Below are 6,685 nucleotides of genomic sequence, written 5' to 3' on the forward strand. Positions count from 1 at the left end.
AAACAAAAAGAGGCGTTCGATATACTTAAACAATATCTTACCCTAGCACTTATACTGGCCTTTCCAGAAGGTACCAAATACTTCGTTGTCTTTAGTGACGCATCTCATTCCGGCTTAGGATGCGTACTAATTCAACGTAAGAAAGTGATCGCTTACGCCTCTCGTCAACTCAAGGTGCACGAAAAGAACTACACAACTCACGATCTAGAGTTATTCTCCATAATATTTGCACTTAAGATATTGATGGACTATCTCTATGGAGTAAGATTTACCGTGTATACCGATCATAAAAGCTTAAAACACATATTCGATCAAAAAGATCTTAACATGCGACAACGACAATGGATGGAAACTCTCAACGACTACGACTGCGAGATCGTTTATCATGAAGGCAAAGCCAACGTTGTGGCCGATGCCTTAAGTCGTAAAGAGCACGAAAAGCCGAAAAAAGTCCGAGCATTAAGGCTAGAACTTCAAGTAGATCTTCTCGAACAAATCAAATCCACTCAACTTCACGCGATCAATGAAAATAAGATCTCCGATGAATAACGTAACGGCACCATTAACTCGTTGGTTAAGGGTGAAGATGGTATCCTTAGTCTCGGTAATAGGATTTGGGTTTCAATCGTCGGAGATTTACGTGAAAGAATAATGAATGAAGCTCATAAGTCCAAGTACATGATGCACCCCGGTAGTGACAAAATGTACCAAAATCTCAAACCAAACTAATGGTGGAATGTGATGAAAAAGGGCATCGCTTTGCATGTTGCGAAATGTCTAACATGTTTGAAACTCAAGGCTGAACACCAAAGGCCTTCGGGATTGCTTCAGCAACCCGAACTTCCCGTATGGAAGTGGGAGTTAATAACAATGGATTTCATCACTAAACTCCTGAAGACGACTCGGCAACATAATGCTATATGGGTTATCGTGGATCGATTAACAAAATCCGCACATTTTATACCCATCAATGAATCGTACTCAATGGATAGACTAGCGCGTATCTATGTGGACAACATTGTTGCTTTGCATTGAGTACCGTTGTCTATAATATCTTATCGAGACAGTCGTTTTACGTCTTATATCTGGAAAAGATTCCAACAAGCATTAGGCACAATGCTAAACCTTAGCACCGCCTATCATCCACAAACTGATGGGCAAAGCGAAAGGACAATTCAAAAGTTGGAAGACATGCTCCGAGCTTGTGTGATTAACTTAGGTGGAATTCTCATATCACAATAGCTATCACACAAGTATTCAAGCCGCACTATTCAAGGCGTTATATGGTCGTAAATGTAGAACGCCTGTGTGCTTGTCTGAAACCGGAGATAATCAACTATCTGGACCCGAAATAGTCCAAGAAACCACCTACAAGATTCTTCATATAGGAGAATGACATAAGACGGCACGTGATCGCCAAAAGAGTTACGCCGATGTCCGTCGTAAACCATTGGAATTCAATGTTGGTGACAAAGTGTTATTAAAAGTCTCGCCATGGAAAGGCGTCGTTCGCTTCAGAAAGAAAGGAAAGCTAAGTCCTCGATTCGTTGGACCATTCGAGGTACTTGAACGAATTGGTACTGTTGCATATCGTTTGCGACTGCCCAAGGAAATGCAAGGGATACACGACGTGTTCCATGTCACACCCCGAAAATCTTAATTTAAACAGCGGAAGACTTTGACCAAGTCTTTCGGGCAGTGACAGACGCCGTTTCAGCCAATTACATTTAAGTATATATTTCAAACGGAAGTTGAACTTTATTTAACCATCAAAGTTATTACACGTGTCATATTACACGATTTTTATTTAATTTACAAGTTCAACATTTTTCATTCAAACACACGTCACAATTTTCCCGCGCTCTTCGCGAAGCTTCCATACTTCATTTATTTACCTGAAAAGCATATTAAAATATCGGTCAACACAATGTGTTGGTGAGTTTCCCTTTATATCAAAAATAGTCCATATACATATATATGAGTCGAAAACACAATCCATTTAATTAACAAGCCCGATATCAATTCGTGTGTAATCGTCACTACACCCCGAATTATATCCAAAATATCCAGTGTATAATGGTCTACCGCCATTATATCACCAACCGTGTGTAATGATCTACCGTCATTACATCACAATACAGTAGGCATTTTATTTCTTAAACAAATTAAGCTGTTGTAGACGAGCAAAGAATACAACATTGCGTATGACATCTTAGTTGATAACTCGAAACATACCATACTCAAAATATACCCGTTTTTAACCCAACGCGAATGGAAGTGGGGGACGTCACCCCGATAGATCTACCCATATTTCTGTGCCTTTACTAATTCGGTTAACAGTTATTTAGCCAACTAGACTCATCCCGCATTATACACCAATTTGTAAAATAAAATGCCTTTTAAAGAAAACATTAATGAAAATAATATGAAATGAAGAATATGCTTTTCCCCCAAAACACAATCAAATATCGTTTTAAAAACATTTCCAGTTAAAAATTGAGGGGGGGGGGGGTTCGATAGAGAAACTCACGGATTGCCGCCTTTCGTTCCGAAATCTCGTGTCCTATATTAGTACACGTTTCGTTAATAAAAAAACTTGGTTTTAGCTTTTATAATAAACTCTTTTTAGTTTATTAATCTTAACCTAGTATCCACACAAGCACATAAGCAATTAAGTTCTTATAATGTTAACGAGTACATATAGTTCGGTTTGCCGTTAACTATTAAATAACTGAGTCAATTAATAAAAAAACTAAAATATATAAATATATTTTAAGTTTCAGTTGCTGGAAAGTTTTAAGAAAATATTAATCTTCTATTTTTCACAAAACATGTTGGTTTTGTCGGTTTTATCGGTTTTTGTCGGTTTTATGCTTAGATTGCGTTATTTCGGTTTTTTGTTTAAAATGCAACTTATAAATTATAGAAAATACTTGTTACATAAATATTAGTCAAGTTTTTCAGGTTAACTTGTGAAAATATATTATTTTCATTTTTGTTAATATTTTCTTAAAATAGCAACTTTTTAACGTTTTCGTGTCGGTTTTCGCGACACGAACCGTTTAGGACTAAGTTTTATCATCTTGTCCTTTTCTCATGTATTAACTTATGTTATACATGAGTGTTTTAACACTTTAGGGGCTGTTCTAAAACAGTCCCTAATAGTTGTGTCGGTTTTGCTTAAAAAGCCGATTTTTCGACCGTTTAAGTTACCGACGAGTTAAATAAATTACACAAGTCTATACTAATCATCCTATGAACTAAACACACATATAATAACATATAATTCACCATAAATAGAAGTTTTGACCATGTATGTTCATAAGACACGTTAATCGAGTTTTTCGGTTCCTAGTTCGTCTTTTTGTTTACCTTAACAATGTTACTAGTTTAAGTTGTTATTTATTTATGAACAATATCATATTACTACCTAAATGTCCAGGTTCAAATCATATCATTTATGTATAAGTTCAAGTAGTTCATTAACCAATCAAATTATGAATTTTCTAAGTGTTTAACTAACAACGTTTCCTATTATAGTAACTTTTAATTTTTGATAATTCAATCTAATTCAATCTTTCAAATTTGATTAAGTATGGATCTAAGTTTATATTATCCAACTTGTTTGATATAGTTTCATGCACCCTAATGCTCTATTCAAGTTTTGATCTTTCAATTAGTTAAGCAACAAAGTTTCTATTTTTAGTAAGTTGTTGTCCATTTTAACCAAGGTGTTAACTAATCCATACTTCTAATCATGCACCCTATCTTAGTTCAATGTTGTTATTAATCACATATTCATCACAAGTATTCATATCAAAATCTAAATTTCAATTTTTTTTTAAATTAAAGTTTCCTTAATTAGCAACTTTAACAATCTTTGTTAATCTTTAAGTTCCAACTATTAATTCTAGCATATAACCTCTCTTACTTTCAATTAAGTTATTCCATATTACTTTTGATTCATCAATCCATCCAAAATCCATAATAAATCCAAAACCCAAAAATCCCCAAATTTACAATTATGAACATATCCTTGTTTTGTTCATCTCTAACAGCAATTAATTTAAGTCATTACTACCAAGCTAATAAACAATAATCAATTTACATTTCATTCCAACAACAAACCCTAACATCAATTTCATCTCAAATATTCAAGAGATTAACTACACTTAATATCAAACTTAACAATCAATGTAGGATCTTTATGATGTATGTATGTATGTGTAAATGAGTTTAATCTTCCTTCTTACACATACATGCATACCTACGGTCCATATATGTACACACATTATCCATATTTTCATCTTTCAAGCTTCAAACAACATCAAGAACAACAAACCTTATGCATCAATATCTAAAAAAAACAATCGTAACTTTAAAACTTACTTGTTCTTTGAGAGTATGAAATATAAAGATATTGATGAGTGAGAGTGATGTGCCTCCTAGCTTCCTAATAGCTTAATCTTCTATCTCTTCCATGTTTCTTGATCTTGATTAATATGTGTGTGTGTGTGTGTGTTTTGAATATGAGTATGTGATGGTGTGTTTGGGATGTGTGTGTGGGAATGTATATAAATAGGAAGATGAGCACATGGTTTTTCAAGTAAAACCATGGGTTGAAGACATGGTTTATAATAAAACAATGGGCTAAATCAATGGGTGGCACATGGGTTTGGGTTTGGTGAGTAGGTGTTTAAACAATAATCTTAAATTTTCGTTTTAACGTCTAACGAATTTTTTGCTAATCAAACGAATCCCGTTTCTAATAATTTTTGTCAGACTTTGAACGAAATTGGATTCTAGATGATACAAGCCTAAGAAACTAGTTATTGGAAATAGTTGACGTTGGGTCCTCACCGGGTCGTCCACCGACACTTGGTCACTTATTTTGAAATTTTTTGTGATTCGAGCATTCTAAAATTAAGTTTATACATTGTCTCGACTACTTTAATAAGTATTTTAATTTTTCAAGATCATTTAGCCTCGTTAAGGATTTATTTACTTTTTGACTCGTTACCCGAGGTTATTCCACGTCAGGCTCGTTACGTGGCGATTTTTGCACTTTTTGTTGACTTTGAAACGTCTAGATCACTAATAAAGAATACTTTTCTCATAATGACAAAATTTTATTGCTAATCAAGATTATATTATTAACGGTTTAGGCTAATTTTTAGCCGGGTGTCACATTCCATTTCTCAAATCTGTGAAAGTGTTTAGCCAACGAATCTCTATCTATGCCATTAAAAAACGTTGAAATAAATGAAAACTTGAAATTTGTTGAAAGACCAATTCAAATAGAAGATTCAAAAACAAAGAAATTAAAAAAAAGTACGTTGAAAATTGTAAAGGTCAAGTGGGGCTCCCGAAGGGGCCCTGAATACACTTGGGAACTCGAATCCGAAATGAGAATTAAATACCACCCATTTATTCTAAAGAAGCAATCTCGAGGACGAGATTTATTTCAATGTGGGGAGGATGTAACAGCGTGAAAGTTTCAGGTTCAAAACATCAATTTTCCAAAGTCAAGGGATCAAATGTGTAAATTTCCAAACCTTAGGGTTCAAAATGAAAATTCTGATTTCCTGACCCATCGCGATACGCGATGGATCAGAAGAGAGACCCATCGTGTATCGCGATGGGTTGTTTGACAAATGAGGCGCGTGGCGTGCGACGTGTCAACACGTGGCACAACGACCGCCACGTCTCACCACGTGGCAGCACGTCTGCCATGTGTCGCCACGCGGCACAACGCCTGCCACGTGTCGCCACGTGGCAGGTCTACGTGATGACTAGCCAGGCCTATCGCGTCAGGCCTACATCCCGATACGCGATAGGCCTAGCCAAAGGGCCACCGCATATCGTGATGGGCCCCTGAATTTTGCCTATAAATAGCAACTACGAGTTCAAGACATTCCACACACCAAATCAGCACTTCTCTTTCTCACTAACATCTCTCTAAACACCAAGATCCATATCATCGGACTCGATTCCTCGATTACCGTGCTCGTTACCTTGTAATTCGTGCCACCTTCCACCGACGTCCCAATCAAGAAGGAGATTGCCATCATAATGACTTGCCTCGTAAAGCGTGACGATGAGTGGTGAAGTATTGGTGTATATCGTTTGGCGTGCCAAGGAAGAAGTGACGAGGAGAAAATTTTGAGCAAGAAGATAAAGAAGGAGAAGCGGCGTCGAAGTGCTGCTCGAGTGTGTAGGGTATACTTAAGCCAACGAAGGTAGACATAATGCCAAATAAAATAATAATAATAATAATAATAATAATAATAATAATATATTATAAAAGACATAAAACCCTAAGTCAAGGTTATACTCGATACCTCGATAAAATAAAAGAAAATATAACAAAGAAAAGTAAAAGAAAGAAATTAAGAATATTTATATATATGTGTAATTATATATATATGTGTGTGATTCTTTGTTATAAATATTATTTAAGTAATAAATAACTATTCTTAAATAATAAAAAGAAAAGAATAAGTTTATTAGAGAAGAAGAAACGTAGGGTTTTATGAAAATAAACTAAAGGTTAATAATATTACTTTTTAACTAAAGGTTTTAAAGTAAATAAAAGAAAAACTAAAGGTTCACATAATCGAGGTAAAGATTATAAAAAGACTAAAGGTCTTAAGCCGGATTGTATATCCGACTAACAAATGGTTAT

This window comes from Bidens hawaiensis, unplaced genomic scaffold, assembly GCF_021521415.1.
Source record: "Bidens hawaiensis isolate Kalapana, Puna unplaced genomic scaffold, B.hawaiensis_p1.1 tig00015993_1, whole genome shotgun sequence".
Classification (NCBI taxonomy): Eukaryota; Viridiplantae; Streptophyta; class Magnoliopsida; order Asterales; family Asteraceae; genus Bidens; species Bidens hawaiensis.